Source organism: Triturus cristatus, chromosome 3_2 (assembly GCF_964204655.1).
Source record: "Triturus cristatus chromosome 3_2, aTriCri1.1, whole genome shotgun sequence".
Taxonomy (NCBI): Eukaryota; Metazoa; Chordata; class Amphibia; order Caudata; family Salamandridae; genus Triturus; species Triturus cristatus.
The window spans coordinates 43,299,380-43,318,569 of record NC_140584.1 but is presented as its reverse complement, the minus strand read 5'-3'; the positions used below and the strand labels follow the sequence as shown (position 1 = coordinate 43,318,569).

The 19,190-nt window shown below is 43.2% G+C and overlaps 1 long non-coding RNA gene across 2 annotated transcripts in view; it reads right to left on the bottom strand.

The window, feature by feature from the left end:
* LOC146856777 (uncharacterized) overlaps window positions 1-19,190 on the bottom strand; it is a 923,944-nt gene that overhangs the window by 360,825 nt on the left and 543,929 nt on the right. For both annotated transcript variants that reach the window (XR_014979499.1, XR_014979500.1), the window contains exon 4: window positions 17,395-17,500. This is a non-coding gene — a long non-coding RNA (uncharacterized LOC146856777). The remainder of the gene's footprint in view (window positions 1-17,394; window positions 17,501-19,190) is intronic.

Here is a 19,190-nt window from a genome sequence, read left to right as displayed (position 1 = left end):
GAGTGACTTGGATGTGGCTGGCTGTGTGACTCCTCTGACTCTGGCGGGTGTTGGTTGGGGGTACCAGGGGCCAACAGGTGCAGCACAGCCAGCAGCTTTGTGTGGGGTGGAATGTTGGTTGTCCGCTGTGTTCGTTCAGTCGGCCTGTTGGGCGTTGTTGGTCAGGATGCGTAGGATGGTTGTCCTTTTGGGCCTGTAGCGGGCAATGACATTGTCAGGGGTTGGGTCTGTGAGTCTGGTGCATTTCCTGGGGGTCCGCTGTCTTTGTCTGCGCTGCCTCTGTGGTGGTTCGGGGGGGGGTTCCGGGTGGGGGTTTGGGTCCTGGGGTGGTGGCGGTGGGTGTTGTGGCCCTCTTGTGTGTCCAGGCCGCATGACCAGTGGCTTCATGGCATCTGTTGCCCTTCCGATGTGGCTGTGGGCTGTGCTCCCTTTTGTGGTGCAGGCTGTGGTCCGACTTTGCACCAGGTCAGAGCAGGTGTTATTTTCCTGCTGCTAATGTGGCTTATCGCCTTTTTTGTATTCTTATCGCAGTTCGGGCTGGTCGTTGTGAATGTTGTGGAGTGGTGTTGTCGCGGCTTTTGGCACGGGAACGCCTACTCTGCATCTCATTAGCGATAGTTGCGGGGGTCTTCCGTGGCGATGTTTTTTGAGGCTGCTATTGCGGTTAAGCTGGTGTTGTGGGCTGTTAACACCAGTTTGTGAATGGGGAGATAAATTTATCGCAACTTTGGCTGCGATAAAGTGCCGTTAACTCCGCGATAGCTCATTGAGAATGTGCCCCAAAGTTTGCCTAGTCCTGGACAACATTCCTCATAACAATCAGGACCGCCCAACTCTGGTTCAATTTAGGAAACAGTTGAAGACCCACCTCTCTAAAGAACACTACAAAACAATGCAGTAACAATCTAATAACCAGCTACCTCTCCTATCACTCGTTGACTGTATACTTACCTTTGTCCCTCTTCCCTGTACAGCACTCCTTTTCCTTTTAGCTAGGTTCGCAGTATATCAATACATACATACAAGGGCTAGGACGTTCCTGAGTTACAGCAATAGAACACAATTCCAGGCAGGAGGATGTCCCTTCCACCATTGTCTGTGAAGTGGAACTTCGCTTTGTACAAACTCGAGAAAATTCATACTTCCTCACAAAGGTTAAAGCTTTTCGGGCGAAGATTTACACGTTGTTCATGTCTTTTAAAATTCAAACAATGCAGAGAATAACAACATGCTCACTTTGTATGCATTGCAAAGTGCCTAATGCACTCTTCATCAGCGTAAATGCGCGGCGCGATTGTAAAATGTCTACAGAAATACACACATATTGAACCACATACGTATTTTGAGAAATAACGAGGAAAAAAACGGATTCATAGCACAGGCGAACCCAGTTTGCGGCTCAGAGGTCTATAAACACAAACCCAATCTTCAGACACGCGATCAAAGACAAACAAAACACACACACACAGTCGCTCAAGGTCCCTGCGTTATCTCGGGCTTCCGGAACTTCAACTGCTCGTCATACAAGTACAACTACAGGTGCAGGGGCAGCCCTTGTAACCAAATATAGAGGTTCCAGCCACCCTCAAGGTTCAGGCTTAGAGCCAGGATGTTAAGGGGGACTATACAGACAATTCATACTGACAACCTATTGCTTGGACAAGTACACACTCCAAACCTGCTTGATGCAACAGGAAATGCACTAGAGCGATATGCAGTGCCATTTCCCCTATAGTTGCCTGTGCCAGTTTTGGGCTCATGGTAGGTGCGTGGGCCCTGAAGGTAGCCTGCATATCGTGGGGCAATCCATTTTCTCAAAAGTGCAAAAACAGGTAAATTGTGTTGACACCACGAAACACTGTTTTCACTGCCTCCCAATAACAATCAATTGTGTAAAGGCGAAGTGTAATGCCAAATGTCTATAAAATCATGGATTGCACTCATGTGTCTGACCCAGGATTAACCCATCAACCCATGATCCTCCTTAGCATCTGGATACCACATACCCTAGTAACATACCACTCACAAAAGACATGTCTGCTGTGAAAGTACAACCCCCACCCCCAAATGTTGTGTCCGAAACACTGTTCCCTTTTTACATGGATATAATAAGAAAGTAAAGAACAAAGCCACAATGCATTGAGGTAGTGTGGCTTTGATTATCATTAGTCGACAATGTGATGAGACATGCATACAAGATGTGTTCCCACAAAACTGTGCTGCATTAGTCCATTAGTGACAATTATACGACATCTGTAGCCACATCACAATTCAAAATGGAAACCCTGAGCTCGATGAACACTCAAGGACACAAAGTCATCAAGCATGGTAGGCTTTCTGAATTGTATTACAAGACCGGAGGCTCGTATTATGCCATCTATTGAATGGCAGCCAATCAAAAAACACAATGACATTACCCAGAAGTCCTGTACAAGAAACTACAGTGATGACATAATAGAAGCACCAATAGGACATTGAGTTAACCTAATAATTATCTTGACTGAGAGCAACAAATCCTCTTTTGTTGCCACTCGCAGCATTGATAAGTAATGTTTATCAATTATCACTCTTCTTTCATCGCGGTTGTACATGTTGAAAGTATTTCATTCCTAATACTGCTTAAATGTATCGTATTTCTATTGCTTTTTATTGTTGGCTTGTGTTCATGCGGACGCTTATTAAACGCATTCCTTCCCCTCACGATGCTCGTTTTTTTCAGTGCGGTAACGGCCTTCATTCCAAGCGCGTCTCTTTGCCTGCTGACCATGAAGCTCTCATCGCGTCTCTGCCTGCTTTCTCCTCACCGGCGGTAACGCTCTGCATTCCTCTGACAGCCACTCCTTTACACAGGCAGGGCCGGACTGGGAACAGAAACCGGCCCTGGCAAACTGCGCAGCCGGCCACCCCTGGGGTGAGGGGAAGTGCAGCTGAGCAGTTTGCGAGGGCCGGTTTCGGCTGATTTTGTTACAGGGGGCCGATATTGCCGACCCCGATAACAAAACCGGCCCCCCAGGGGCCCAAAACCGGCCCCCACCCTAGCGGCCTACCAGGAAACACCCGGTACCCGCTATGGCCAGTCCAGCCCTGCACACAGGCAATTCCCTGATACACGCCCCTGTTGTAGTAATCACTCCCCCTAACTTCTTTACCCTGTTAACTCTTACTTTTCCCTTGCAAATTTTGTCCGTTTAAATTTTGTGTAGTTTGGGTATTTTCTTTACATTTGACTTACAATAATAACTTATTTCTTCATTATGTCTGAGAAAGAAGATACTCAGGGTTTTAAAGATAATTTAAAATCCTTTATTAAGGATTCTGTGTAACAAGCTGTTGCAGGTTCTATGCTATATGTCTCAAGAAGTTTAGAAGCGTCCCTGTCTAAAATGCTATCTTTCTCTGGAGGTCTTTCTAAAAAGGGCAAGAAACGTGCAGCCACAACCAGTGTCGCTCATAAAGGCATTTCTCTTACTACTGGTCCTCCCACCTGAGTGGTTTCTTTTTCGGGTCGCACTTCCTCTCCCCTTATTGTTACCCGTCTCAAAGACTCTGATGATGATGACAGTGGGCCGCCGTAGAAAAGGTGATACATTTCTCCTAATGACGGTGGTATTGCTCACACAGTGTCATTGATTTAGTGGACCATCTTGGGGAACCCATGTTTGACCCCTCCCTCATTGACCACCTCAACTCTACCGAGTGGTTTCCTTCTGAGCATGTGTCTGACTGTGTCTCCTTTTATCTTTGCCACGCTCTTGATAAGACATTACGTAACAAATTAAAATCTGAATGTCCCCACCCGTCCCTTCCAAATAACATAACTGCTACTCCTGTAATTGATCCCAATATGTTGGGAAAACATATTTTCCACTGAATACAGAAAAGACATAAGAAAGGTTTTGATAGTGCCTGGTCCAATTGTCAGGATTGCATTTTAGATCTGGTTGGTCGTTTCACCAGGGTTTTGAATTTAGCCAAAGAGGCTAAAATGGATGGCACTCAAGTGGATCCAAAAACTTTCTCTAACTGGCTTAATGGGCAATATGTATTTTGGGCAATGCCAATATTTCACAGGAAGGAGAAAAAGCCTTTTGATTAAAATGGATCCCAAACTCAGCAGTATGGCACCAAGGAAGAAGGTCTACTGGCTAATGGCCTTTTATTTGGAGATTCTTTTATAAAAGAACTTGGAAAGTACATCTACACTTTTGCCACTATGGACAAAGTCCAGCTTTCACTGAAGAGAATGTTCTCTCTGGTTTTTGCCAGGGCCAGCAAAGGCAGGAGCCTCTATACTGGCAGCTACAACACAAGAGGTCAATCCCTCTGAAGAGCTGCCTTCAATCTTCAGTCCCAGTTTGACATCTATACTGGGTTCAAACCCCAGTTCTATCCCCAGAGGATTCCATTCCAGGGGATACAGGAACAAAGGAGACCAATTTTCAGGTAAGACTTTTCAGTTCTGGCCTACCATCCGTAGGAGGAAGTTTAGCAATTTGTCTAGACGCATGGTTTTCTCTAACCTCAGATCCCTGGGTGGTTCTGACTGTGCAATGTTATCACATAGAACTTTATCAATACCTAATCCAATCCCATTTTACCCTCCTCTTGTTTTTTCTCAATGGCAATCTCTTATAATTCAAGATGAGATCAATGCTCCTCTAACTAAGAAAGCCATAGAACAAACAGATCTCGATCCTTCAGGATTTCTAAGCACCATATTTCCGGTGCAGAAGAAAAGAAAACATTTTAGCCTGGTATTAAATCTAAAGGTTTTCAACAATTTTGCTGTTTATCATAATTTCAAAATTGAAACAATTTCCCATCTGTCAAATAATCTTCTTCTGGACGATAGGCTGATCAGGTTAGATCTTCAGGACAGTTATGTTTCTGCTCCGATTCATCCTTCTCATCGAAGGTTTCTTCAATTCCATTGGGGTACTTCTTTCTTCCGCTTCAAGCTCTTTTCAGCCCTTGATGTTTCACCACGATTCTTACTCAAACGTGTGGTAGCCTTTCACAGAGCTCAAGGGATCAGACTCATTATATAACTCAACGACTTCTTCATAATGGCTCAAGATAAGAAAGTATTAATAACTCATTTACAATTTTGCCAAGACTTGTTTCTTCATCTCAGCTTTCTAATCAACGTTCCAAAGTCGGCATTGATTTCTTCTCGTCAGCTTGAGTTTCTGGGTTTCCTAATTAATACATCTTGATCTATTCTGCAACTGCCACTTCAAAAAGTCACCCTCATCAAAAAGGAGATTTGTTACACTCCTTCTCTCATGCACCTTTCTCTGAGATCGTTAGCCCGCTTGGTAGAGCTCCTAGCTACCTCCATTCAAGAAATCTTTCCTGGCCCTCTTCATTATCGAGCCCTACAGAGATTAAAAATCCGGTATCTTCACAGGGATAGCGCTTATTCCTACCCCGTTTCTTTTGATCCATAGTCCAAAGTAGAACTCCTTGGTGGCTGACTCATTTAGATGCCTGGAACAGGAGATCAATTTTCTCTGCCGTCTCAGATCTTGTGTTAGAGTCTGATACAAGTTGGACAGGTTGGGGACGCAAGATGCGGTCAATACTCGACTGGAAGTACATGGTCTCCTCTGGAGTCATTCTTGCATATAAACAGTGTAGGGATGCTTTCATGTTCCTTTACAAAAAACAAGGAAAAATTTACTATTCTCTTATGAATGGACAATCTGACAGCGGCCCGATACATAAATCATCTGGGGGCACAAGGTCCAAAATTCTGGCGGATCTCGCCAAACGTCTTTGGGTATATTGACTTTAATGCCAAATCTCAGTCAGAATTGTCTCTCTCCCACGAAACCTGAATGTCGTAGCAGATTGGTACTCCAGACATCTTCGCGACTCAAGCGACTTGTAACTGCACCCTTCTACATTCAATCAATTTTCTTCCATCTTTGGCACCATGTCAGTCGATTTATTTGCCTCGCAACTCAATACCCAACTTTCTGCCTTTTTCATTTGGAGACCGGATCCTTAAGCTTTAGCTATGGACACCTTTCTTCAGTTCTGGCCCAAATCTCTTCTATATGCCTTTCTCCCCTTTCTTCTAATTGTGCAAGTTCTAGCTCAAGCTTAAGCTTGCAGACAACACTCTTTTCTGGTTCTAATAATTCTCTTTTGGCAGGCCCAGCCTTGGTTTCCACTCTGTTGGAACTTTCATCAGATTTCCCAGTTTGGCTCCCTCATTTCCTCGATCTCTTGCTCAACCCTCAGGGCCTACAACACAATATGATCCTTCAGGCATCCCTCTTTCTCATTCATCACCTGGAGGATTGCGGGTCTTCCCTGGGAACCCCAGGAATTTCGCAAGAGGCTATCCTCCTCATCCAACAATCTTGGGCCCATGGCACTTCCAGATTCTATAAATCAGCCTGGTTGGCCTGGTGTAGCTGGTATCTGGACAGGGATTCAGATCCCACTTCAGCAGACGTGACTCTTGTTGTCAACTTTTTAGCCTCCCTTGCTTCTCAAGGAAAATCATATCGTGCAATCATTACCTATAGGTTAGCTATTATTGATGAGCACCTTCGAGGGGATGGATGGCTCATCGGAGCACACCCTTTGGTTTGTAATCTGTAAAAGGGAGTAGGTTATGTTAATCTTCCTCTACCTAAATACAAAAATGTATGGGATGGTAAGTTGGTATTGAATTTGTTTGCTTCATGGCAAGATAATATGTTTTTCTATCTCTAATGGTTATCTACCACATTGAAAAAGCTATTGTTTTTAATATCCTTGAAATGTGTTTCTTGATGTCAAGGCTTTGGATGTGTCCTGTTACTAATATTCTGCCCTTGGTGTTACTTTTCAGGTTCCTAGACATACCAAAACTAATTTATCTACAATCCATTATCCCTTTTTTCCTTCTCAACCACAATTATGTGTTGGAAATTGTCTTAAATCCTACATTTCACGAACTGCAGATTTGAGGTCCCCCTCGTCTCTTTAGTTGCTAATTTATTTTCAGAACCCACATAAGCCTGTTTCCTCTCCCTCTTTAGCCCACTGGGTAAAATTAATTATGTCTTTGGCGCCCATTCGGTCTGAGGGGGTATGGCCTCTAGGGACTTTTGAGCATGTGCAGGTTTGCACAATATTCTCAAATCTGCAGATTGGTCAAATTTTAAGACGTTCAGAACCTTCTATTGCAAACATATTGCACATGTATCTAATTCTGTTATTTCAATGCTTTAAACAAGCATAATATGAGCCGCCGGTCTTCTAATAAAATAGAGATTTTCCTAGGCTTGGTGTCAGAAAGGCTAGATGTTATTAAAGACACGGAGGTAAGTATTATCCCACCACTTGGAATAGCCAACCATGTTTTGTTTTCTGCAGTACTGGTGCCGTCATCTTGTGCTTCCACCTCCACAAAATCTTTCTGGATTTTCATCTTCGATGGAATTGGATTCTGTTCTACATCGATCTTTCCTTCCCTTCCAAAGGACTTTTCCCTCGGCTGATGTTGTTCTGCCTGGCGGATTTATTAACTGTTCCTATTTCTCTTGGTTCAGTGTTGTTTTTTCCCAAGCCTCACTTTGACTAACTCACTTCAAGAAAAGAGGATTTGTTGCTCTCAGTCAAGATAATTATTAGGTTAACTCGAAGTCCTGTTACTGCTTCTATTATGATGTCATCACTGTAGCGTTTTATCCAGGACTTCTGGGTACTGTAGTTGTGTTTTTTTATTGCTGCTATTTAATAAACTCTCCTCCGTGTCTTTAAGAAAATCTAGCATTTCTGACACCAAGGCTAGGAAAATCTCTATTTCGGTTAAACTAGAAAAAGGCCAGTTTCTAGCTGCCAACTAAAAACTTGCATTTTTGGTTTTAACCAGAATCCACTGCTTTGTTAAACATTTGGCCCACTCCAGGAGGTCTCTTGCTCACTATAATGAGGGCCATCAGCGTAAAAGGGCAGGGGTAGGGGAGTGGATATGGTGAGTCTTGGGCTGAATGCTGTGACTACCTCTGGAGGTGTTGTGGCCAGTGTTGGAATGCACAGTAGGACTTGGTGGACATAAAAGTGGTGCAAGTGTGAGGAGGCTCATCAAGAGTAAGTGAGTCCACTCGGGCAGGGTGAGGCAAAGCACTGTTCAGGGTGGCAAGGGAGCGAGAGAGAGAGAGAATGAGTGGAGGATGTCCCATAATCGAGTCAAGGCCAACAGCCTCAAACGTTTGCTTTATCAATGTCACTGCTCCATACAGAGCGGCAACATGTTCAATCACTCCTTGTCCAATATGCATAGTGTTTTAACCCACCTGAGTATCCCAGTAAACAGGGCCGGACTGACCTTAGCGGGCACCGGGCAATCCCCCGGTGCGCCGCACGGGTGGAGGCCGGTTTTGGGCCCCTGGGGGCCGTTTTTCTTACAGGGCCGTTTTTGCAGCATAGCTGCAAAATCGGCCCTGAAACAAAATCGTCCGAAAACCGGCCCTGGCAAAGAGCTCGGCGGCACCCCCAACCCCCGCGGGGGGATGGGGGGGGCGGCCGAGCACTTTGCCAGGGCCGGTTTTGGTTCCCAGTCCGGCCCTGCCAGTAAATCAATAATTGGGGTTAGAGTTATCCAGAATAAGATTCTAATTTTATTGGACCCATCAGAATTCAAATCTGTACTCTCTTTTCACCCGCAGCTGGGGCACCAAGTTTCAGCAGCAATAGGCTTACAGAAAGACGATGCCATCAGACTAAATTAGGTTTGTAATCCATGTTAGATAGTTTAGTAGCCAACGGGCAGTAGTGACAACCTGCCACAGATGAGATGTGCTTCTTTCCTGGACTGACTGTCATCTCTGGTGCAAGAGTATAGGAGATGGTGTTCAACAATCCTGCTGCAATGTAAGAGATAATCCTGCTGCAGTAAAAATGTTACTTGCGAATGTTTGTTGTGGGCACTGGAAAATACAGCCTTTGGGGAACTTTTTCGCGTTTAAACGTATATACACTTATAAACATTTTTTTTTAGAATATTAGAAAACACTGGAAATACCCACAGTAATTTACAAAAAATAAATAATAAAAACAGAAAGCCATAAGCAACATTTGGAGCACTGAATGGTCGCTTTCCAAATCTGCATCAAACTGGTGAGTCCTTATCGCATTCACCAGGAAAAAATGGCAAAATACACTGCTGTGCTGCGTGCTCCACAATTTGGCAATAAGAAGTCACGTGCTCATGGCTGTAGAATATGACCAGGCAGGTGATGGTCCAAGGGTTGATGAAGGAGAGCCACAAGCTGAACTGGAACAGCATTGGCAGGAAAGCAATGAAGCTGGGGCATTATTATTGATTAACCCGCTTTTTATATTCACCAGTTTAACAAAAAGAGCTAATTACATCAGTGCATTAAATCACACTTCAGGCATATTGGAAGTGTTCGAAATCTATTTTGTGACCCCTACACCGTATCTCTCACCACACTCACACCCATCCTATATAACACAATCCCAGACTATCCTAAAATTCCTTCTAGATGCCTAGTCCTACCAGCTGCAGTAACCTCAATTATCACTATGCCACTGCACCTTAGCCCCACTCTCAACACAACCATTCAATTTACCCCCCCACACAAACACGTTTCTACTTCTAACTGCTACTATAGGAACTAGTACCAGTAGGACTAGGGTTCTTTTTCCTTGGATATGGTTTGACCTTCCCCAGAGCGTTGCCTAATGCAGACTGACCTTCTTCATAGCCTTACAGTGGGCACCTTCTTGGAGGACTGGGACGTACCACAGGGAGTGGCCAACGACTAGTAGACCTATTGTCCGTTGGGAGGGACTTTGAATCCCTGGGCCTTGTATTACTGAAAGGGCGCCCCTTCCTTGGTGCACCTTTAAGCAGGTGCGCCAGGTGCAGACAGGGAAACTGCATCCTAGTATAAAGGGTGCACTGCCCTCAGGGCAGCAGCAAAATAGCGCTGCCCCCAGGGCAGCGCATTCAGGAGAAATACAGAGCAGATGTTTAAAAGCTGCTCCGTGTTTCTCTGTACAGGCAGCAGCTGCCTGCACTTTCAAAAGGTATTAGAGATCCACTTGCAGGGGGTGCAGTGAGTGACTGTATGTTCTTGCACAGGGATGTCTGGGGGTCCCATAAACCCCCTTTCATCCCTTGAGAGGGCTGCCCTCAGGGGATGCACGGACCGTGCTTCAACGTTTTGTGGCAAACTTTTAGTGTGCCTCCTATGGGCATGTTAGCCTCTGTGCCCACGTCAGTAATACTGCGTGGGCGCAGAGGCAAAGTGACCCCCTCATTTGCATGGGACTATGCCCCCATGCACATGAGGGAATGCCCTCTCTTGATGGGGCTACATGTGCCCCAACGTATCTGTATTACAGAAGGGGCCACACAAGCATCTGCTGCCCCTTCTATAATGCCAAAGTGCCCCGGGGCATGCCAAGCGGGCACAAATGCACATTGGCCCCTGGGGCACTTTGTGTAATATGGCCCCAGGAAGACATCCTCTGCATTTTGGCCTCTCTAAGAAGTGATTCATTTCCTGCAGTAATGCCATTTGTCCTTGTGCTGTTTTGTTGGCCCTGTTAGTCATGGCGTTACAATATAATGGAGTAAATCAAAGGACCGTTGGACCTGGTATAGTATGATAGATGCAACAAAGGGTTCATACACAATATGTCAAAGTTTTTTGCAAAACAGAAAAACAATTCTCCCCTAACAAACAAACGCTAATGTGTATAGGCCCTATGCAGTGTCAAAAAGGTGGGAGATGAGCAATGACAACACCAGAGACATGAAATATGCAAAATGTCACATATATTCAAGTTGTAAAGATTTATAATACAATGGTTGTTCCAGCGTGTGAAAAGTGTCGGAACAAGTGCTCCTGCAAAAGTGATAAGTGATGGAATTTTACAAATAAAATGATGAAAATACGAATAGCAGTGCACGCAGGCAACTGCACACAGCTTGTCTATCGTAATGATGGCCTATTCAATATCCTTATGGTGGGGGCAGATAAATATAGCAAGTTGGAGGCACTGAGGCTTCTCGTCTTGGGCGAGTACACAGTACAGTGTGGTTGAGGGCGAAACAACGGTACATTGCATCCAAAGCAGCTCATTCATCAGTTCCTTTGAAGGGCTCTTCTGCCACATAGTGCAACTTCAGTTTGCTCCAGTTGCCCTATCATCATTCGTGAGGAAGGGTATTAACCCTTGAATTGCCACAAACATGGATATTCAGATACTGTTGGAAAATTGAGGACGCATTCCCCTTAGACGAGCAGGCCCAGTACCTTCATCTTGAGATATACATCTGCCCTACTTTGGGACGTCACTCTGTACTATTTTAGTTTGCCCCTCACACTTTGTCCTGATGAGGGCTCAGATCACAGGTTTTGAATGATTGTTCTTTCAGTGGGTTGAAACACCGACAACCCTTAAGCACATTAGCCTGGACAACAACATTCCCCTTGAAGAGTGATTCAATTGACTGAGGCGTGATCATCCACCATAAGGATATTGAATAGGCCATCATTACAATAGACCGACTGTCTGCTATTTGTCTTTTCATCATTTTATTTGTCAAACTCCATAATGTATCACTTTTGCACAAGCACTTGTTCTGTCACTTTTCATATGATGGAGAAGCCATTCTATTATAAATATGTACAACTTGAATGTAAGTGGCATTTTGCATATTTCATGTCTCCTTCTAGACACTGCATACGGTCTCAACAAATTACTGTATGTTTGCTCTGTGAAAATTTGTTTGTCTGTTCTACAAAAAACTTTGACATTTCCCATTTGGACCTGTTAGTCATGAAGCATGGCATTCTGTGTAGGACACTGTGTTTGCACAGTCACTCTGCCAGCACATGACCCTTACTCTGGCAGCTCACTAAGACCATTGCTGCTGTAGGCAATGTTGCATTGCAGATTGAGACTCCTATTCCAGTGTTGCCATGCTAACACAGCCCTTAAGTAGTCACAAATGTCATGGAGGGTTTGCGTGTTGATGTCGGACTGTTGCAACATCCATGCATTGTCACACTGTATTTCATAAAGCCCATTGCTCACATTTACTACAAGCTCTGACAGTTCCCTCCCAATGTAGATGCAGCTTTCTCCTTTTCTTTCATGGCCACTGGTCGGTGGAGGAGCATTATCAACATCTGCTTCTGTTTCCTCTGTGTCACTGCCCATATACCTTGCCCTTCTGAGGTCTCAAAAAATCAGCCACTGACCCCAAGTGACACTGGAGTGTGAGCATGTGTGACATAAGGGATGTAGCGCCCATTAATAAGTATCTGGTTGGTGCTCTGTTCCTGAAGCAGAGTAATGCTGTTGTTTTGGTTTTGGTGGACTTTGCTCAAATTTGAAAGCAGCCTACCATATTCCAATATGATCTTTGTTACACATGGCAACTATTTTCATGGCTTATCTCATGCATGATTTCTTAGACCCAGCGCCGGCCTTTGGCTCAAATCTGACTAGGCTGTCAAAGTTAATTTGTAGGCTCGCCCACCTCTTCTCGGCTGGTGTCCCAGCTGGCAGCCATTTGCTCGATTACAGGGTGCACTTATTGCATGCACTCATCTGGCCTCCATCTTCAACGTCATTACTGATGCCCGCAATGCCAAAAAAAAAAAAAACATTCTGGCAAAGCTAAATGTATTTTATTTTAGGCCTATAGACAGGCTAACTTTATGTGAACATTTAATATGAATTAGAGCACATGATTATGCATATGCAAGTATAACTTCGGAATAAATGGAAAAATAACAAAGTATAAGTGTAAAATGTAAATAAATAATACATGATCTCCTAATCTCTACAATGAATAAAGATAATTAATACATTTAAATGCTTCACACACAAATAATGAAGTTAAGGCACATTGTGAATTCATGTCAATTAATTACATATAATTGTGAAATCATGACCTATAAGGATGAAGTCTAAATGGCGCTGCTCCAATCCCTCCTCTAATGGCGGTGTTAGCCATCACAATCAACATATGAATCTTAACAGATGAGACTAGATCAAAACCCGGATGTTTTCAACATTTTATGTCTGCAGTTTTCCAAATGTTTAATTTCTTCATTAAATCTACATTGACTCTCCTCTAGGTCAACATCCTTTCTCTTTCTTCTTATTCTCCTTCTTTCCTGCACTTCTCTTTTTGCCTTCATAATATTGCACCCTTAAATACTGCAAACAAACAGATTGTAAAAATGGCAATTATGAGAAGGTGTTTAAAAATGGAGCTAAATATCCCACTACCGAGGGTTCCAAACCACTTGCCTAATGCAGAGGATCAATTTCCAATCACTTCACAAGTACCTGTAGCTTCCAACTCCTCTAAGCATCCCATTAAGTCTGTAATATATTTTATATATTTGAATGAATTAATGAATGATGACATTTATAAAGCGCTGGCTATCACTCCAATGGAGTATCTTGGCGCTGAGAGCGGGTGTCAAGGGAGTATGGTCTCTAATGTCGCCGTAGTCAGATGAAAGATAGGGCTAGACTGTCTGGAACTGTGAAGATTCAAGTTTTCAATTTTTCTTAAAGATGGACTCCGTCTGTGTAAGTCTCAATTGAGTAGGTAAATAATACCAGGCTTTTGTCCATAGTACAGCCATAGATTTTCCTACTCTGGACTTCAAACGGAAATAGGGGGGTGCTAGTAGATTTTCCTTAGAGGATCTCAAGTTACGGGCAGGTACATAGGCTTTTAATCTGGTCCTGAGGTATTTAGGACCACTTTGTTTTACAGCTCTGAAGGTTATCACAAGGATTTTAAAGAGAATTCTCTTGTGTATGGGTAGCCAATAGAGGATTTGAAGAGCCTCGGAGGCAGAGGACCCCTTTGGTAAATTCAGTACCATTCGGGCTGCTGCATTTTGTACAGTCTGCAGCTTTGTTAGAGTACTCTTCTTTATACCTGCATAGAGACTGTTACAATAATCTAGTCATGATAAGATCATAGCCACTGCCACGTACATGCGAGCAATGGCTGGCAGGAGGTCAAATAATTTTTTTAGAGTTTTTATCCAATGAAAACAAGTTCCTGCTACCGACAGGGCCTGCTGATGAAAAGAGAGAGAGGTACCAAATGGTACTCTTATATTTGTTGCAGTGTCCACAGTATTGGGGTTGGGGCTGCGTCTGTTGGCCACCACATTTTGGGTGAAAAGATATTATATTTTCCGAGCAGCAGAATCTCCGTCTTTTGGCTGTTACATTTAAGGTGGTTGGTCTTCATCCACTCGAAGACAGCCGAGAGACATTGTTGGAAATTTTCTTCAGCTGCTGTGGATTCTTTATCCAGGGTAAGGATGAACTGTGTATCATCAGCATAAGACACAGTCTCAATGTCAAAAGATTATACTAGATCTAACAGGGGCACCATATATATGCTAAAAAGTGTGGGGCTCAAAATTGAGCCCTGAGGCACACCTGAGCGCAGCTGCTTCTCAGTTGAAGTATAGTTGCCGAGTGTTACTGATTGTCTTCTGTTACCCAGGAATGATGTCAACCAAGCCAGTGCCTTCTGTGAAATCCCTGCTCTTAATTGTTTGCCCAGAGCAACATGGGAAATAATATCGAATGCGGCTGATAGGTCCAACAGAATCAGCACTGCCATCTTTCCTTGATCCAATGCGAATTTTAGCGTCTCCACAGTGTGTAGGAGCGCTGATTCTGTTGAATACCCAACCCTGAAATCTGATTGCCTAGGGTTTAACACGTTGTTTAATAGGAGAAAGTCATTTAGTTGCTTATTTATAAGTTTCTCCGTTATCTTGCTTAAGCAGGGCATTAAAGAAATAGGTCTAAGATTGGTCAAAGTGGTTGGATCCGCGAAATGTTTCTTTTGAAGAGGTTTAACCGATGCGACTTTCCAGCTGTCTGGTACTACTGCCTGTCTGAGGGAAGAATTGATAATCTGATTAATAATGGGATTAACAGTATCAATCAAAGCATGTAGAATTGTTTGGGGGGCAAGGATCGCCCGGAGAGCCCGATTTACATGTCAAGATAGCCTGTCTAGACTGTTCAAGGGTGATCTCATTAAAATGATTCAGCAACGGTCTATTTTCTGAATTCTGATTTGACCCTTCAGTAGATGGTGTATCTGTTGAAAAATCCTTTGAGGTCACTGGCCTTGTCATCGAAATAGTCTGCAATCTGATCACATAGTTGTGATGGGGAAATTTCCTGATTGAATATCTTAGGGTGGGTAAAAGATTGAATAGTTTTGAAAATAATTTTTTGATAGAACGCTGCCTGCTTAATGAGGTTAGTGTGGTGAGCTTTCTTTTTGTGTTTGATCAGTCTATGATATTCTTTCAGTGCTGTTCTGAAGATACTGAGATCATTGCTGTTATATTGCATCCTCCATTTACGCTCAAGCTTCCTGCATTTGCCTTGTAGCTCTTTGAGCTGAGGGGAGAACCAAGGGGAGGAGGTTTTCCCCAGGGAGGCTCTACTAAGTGTGGCCACCGGGGCCATTTTGTTGGCTAACACGGCCAACCAGTCATTGAAGATGCTTGTGTCAATAACCGGATCTCCTGTTAGTGTGGGTTTACTTAATTCTGCCAACATATGCAAGTTAGGATTTGTTAACATTTTGTTCCATTTCCTATTAATAATTTTGCAGAGTTTATCAGGATTTTGTTTGGCTGCATAGGAAGTACTGTCTGCAATCCCGAAAGGGATATACTTATGGTCAGACAACGTTAATGTGGTTGGGGTATCCACTGTAAGTTTAGTAAAGTTCGTACAGATTCCATCTAGGGTATGTCCAGCCTCATGTGTAGGGTCAGTTATCACCTGCTTTAGTCCTAACATTTCTATGGTTTCCCAAAAATGTTTTGAGGTTGGGGAGTTATCTGTTTCCAAGTAAAGGTCAAAATCCCCTAGTATGGTAAAATTTGAGTATCTAACAATCAGGGTACTATTTCTTCACCGCATCACTCTTGCTGCAATGTAGATGCAACATTGCTGAACCTTCAACATCTTAGAGACTCCACCCTTCTTCACGAGAAGGATATCTAACGCAAGGCGGTTCTGCATTGCCAGAGACCTATAGCTATCATTTTGGTGTCCCAGGCCAACAATGAATTTGCAGTACTAGTAGCTAACTTTGCAACTATAATGGACAGTTTTCAAATGTTTAGATCATTCAAAACAACTTCTACAGAAGGAATCAAGGCATCAAATATGTCTCCAACTATTTCAGAACCACTGCTACTTTGTTTAGTTCTAACTGGTGATCCCCCCCACTGGATTACCCAAGTGCTCTACATGATAACACTTTGGGAAGACTATTGCCAAACACATGTGCCATACACCCCTCCGGGCAATGTAAAATATGTGTGTTCCCACAAACATAATAAACTCCAGGAATAATAGGATCCTGACCTCCCTTGAATCATGGCCAGCTTCACATGCATTCAAAAATGTGATCACAATCGCTCTTTTCCATAAATTTAGTATGAACTATGGACCTTTAAGCACACATAATTTTCCCTTGGGTTTCCAACCTAAAGTTAGTGAAGGCATAACTCCTGACTCTTGATTTTCCAATTCCACTTTAGCCCACTTACTTAGCTACTTTTGACCCTTTCCTATTTTCCATCTACCATCCATTGCCCCTCTCCTGTCTTCTACTGTCTCTAAACATTTCTTCTCATCATCAGTTAAGAAACAAGTCAAATTATGCCTATGAGCAAAAGCAGTATCTAATGTTGGTTCCAATCGGTTTAGAGAAACACTCAGCTGTATCAATCTCTTTAGCATTGGGATGATGATTTAAATGTTTGAACATAGAGACTTCAGAAAGCACTAAATCATAATTCGATAAATAATACTGGAATTTACCTTGTCAATATAAAAGGCTCATTGCAAGACTACATGTAATACCACTTGTAAGAGGAATGTGATGATAGGTAATCCCTACTGCAGCTGGTGCAGTTAACTGTGTACATATGTAGCAATCCTTACCGTCAATATTATCAATATATTCTTAAAGCAACTTAAAATAAGCGTTTGTGGAGATATCTCCACAAATGTACGCCTACTATTATCAATAGGAATCGGGGTTCTAAAGGTAGTCTTAGATCAAAGTTCAACTAAACTGGAAAATTTAGGTGAATTTAATCCAAAATGCAAAACAATTAATTCTAGCTATCGTAGCTATTAATACACCTGCAAGTTTAAGCCTACATGTACTATGATTATTAGTTTTCATGACTTTACTAGAATCAGACAGCTGTATACAAATTAGCATCAATCAGATTTTTCCACATCTTTCCACTGGTGCAAATGGTAAAACATAGTTTATGAATCATATGATGAAGTCATTTACAAAGTATTTGTGAGGCTTACCTAACCCTACTCCGACTTCGTCTCAATGACACTCTTATCCTCCTTCTGCAGCCTCAGGCCTTGGGAATCTTCTGCATTATTTTGAACAAACTTCATTTGATTGTCTCTAAAGAAAACACAGATCAAACTGCAGTTCAAAGAGCATGTCAGTGGCAACTCGGGTCAATCCATTCAACAGCAAAGCAAATTCAAAGCAAAGTTCAGTAACAAATTCGAATTCACAGAGGCTCAAATGGGATCTCACTATTATCCTCCAAATCAAAAGATCCCCTCTCGCTTTCATTTGCCACAAAGCATCCCAATTTGGTGTACGAGTACCTCCAAGTTGATCTTCTGAGTGCAGATCATTTGTCCTCACTGATTCTACAGCGAGAATCCTCAGTATCCTTTGGGATAGTATATGGTACATACTCTACAGCAGACTTAGTCTCTCTCCCTCTTACCTTCTCGGCCAGTCGTCTCCAACTACCACCTAGTTTGAAACTGCACTAGGCGCCTTCGTCAAGGTCTGAATCTGGTTCAGTAGGCACCACAGGTCTCAAACCCAGATTCAGACTAATCAAGATCCCCCCACCCCCCAGGCCGAAGATGTGCTGTTTCAGGTTCTTTGCTGATTTACTGTAGCTCGTTCAACTTGTTGTCATTGCCTTTCAGTTGTGGTCTGCACTTCTAGGAGTGGCACTGTCACCTCATCAAGGAAACACTCCACTCTATGAGTATGAGCGGCATGTATGCAGTTGAGGAAGGACTCTACACTTAACAGCAGTGCTTGTCACAAGGATCACTTATTTATTTTATTTTATTTTGGTATCTTGGTATAGTGCACAACTCACTCCCAAAGGAGTATCTCTGCACTGTGCTGATCATGACAAGGAAAGCACATTCTAAAACAGCTAGGTTTTCAGCATCTTCTTAAAGTTTGTGAAGTCTGGGCAGGTACTAAGAAGAAGCAGGAGTTTATTTCCATTGATAAGGAGCCGTATAGGAGACAATCTGCCCCTGACTCTTGAAGTGAGGATGCGTGGGGTCAGCAAAAACACTTGATTTGAGGATCTTAGTCACATAGATGGCAGATAATAGTTAAGGTGTGACGAAAAGTAGGCTGGGCAGGCAGAAGAGTTTAAAAACAACCCACTTTCTGATGAGCAGCCAGTGTAATTTCCTTAGGATAGGGATAAGGGGGAACATGCAGGAAGGTTGCACATCCACCATGAGGCTGTAATCTGGACTAATTACAACTAAGTTAACAGGGTATATTTACTCCTACCTGTAGAGCGTTGCCATAGTCCAGGCAATTGGTTGAGTGCTTGGACAAGAGTTTTTCTAGAGGCATCGGGAAGCCAAGGAACAGCTTTTTTTTAGAAGCCTCACTGTGGCAAAACAGGTGTCACATGTGGCATTGACTTGATCTCTAATGGAGAATGACTGATCTATTTTCACTCCAAGACTGTTCACCACCTGCTTAGGTGTACGGGCAGGACCAAGTTCCACTGGCTACCAGTCTGACGACCACAACTCATTGGCTTTGCTAAGAACAAGATCTCAGTCTTCTCGCTGTTCAGTGGGAGAAAGTTCTTATTCATCCAGACAGTAATTTCCCTCATGCAGCCTGAGAATTTGTCCTTCACTTTGTCTTGATCAGGACCAAAAGAGATGTGAAATTGAGTGTCATCTGCATACAACATGATCTCCACCCCGTATGCTGCCACAATCTGGGTTAGAGTTGCTTCATAGATATTAAATAGAGTTGTAGTCAGGCATGATCCCTGGGGGACTCCTTTGTTTATTTACATCAG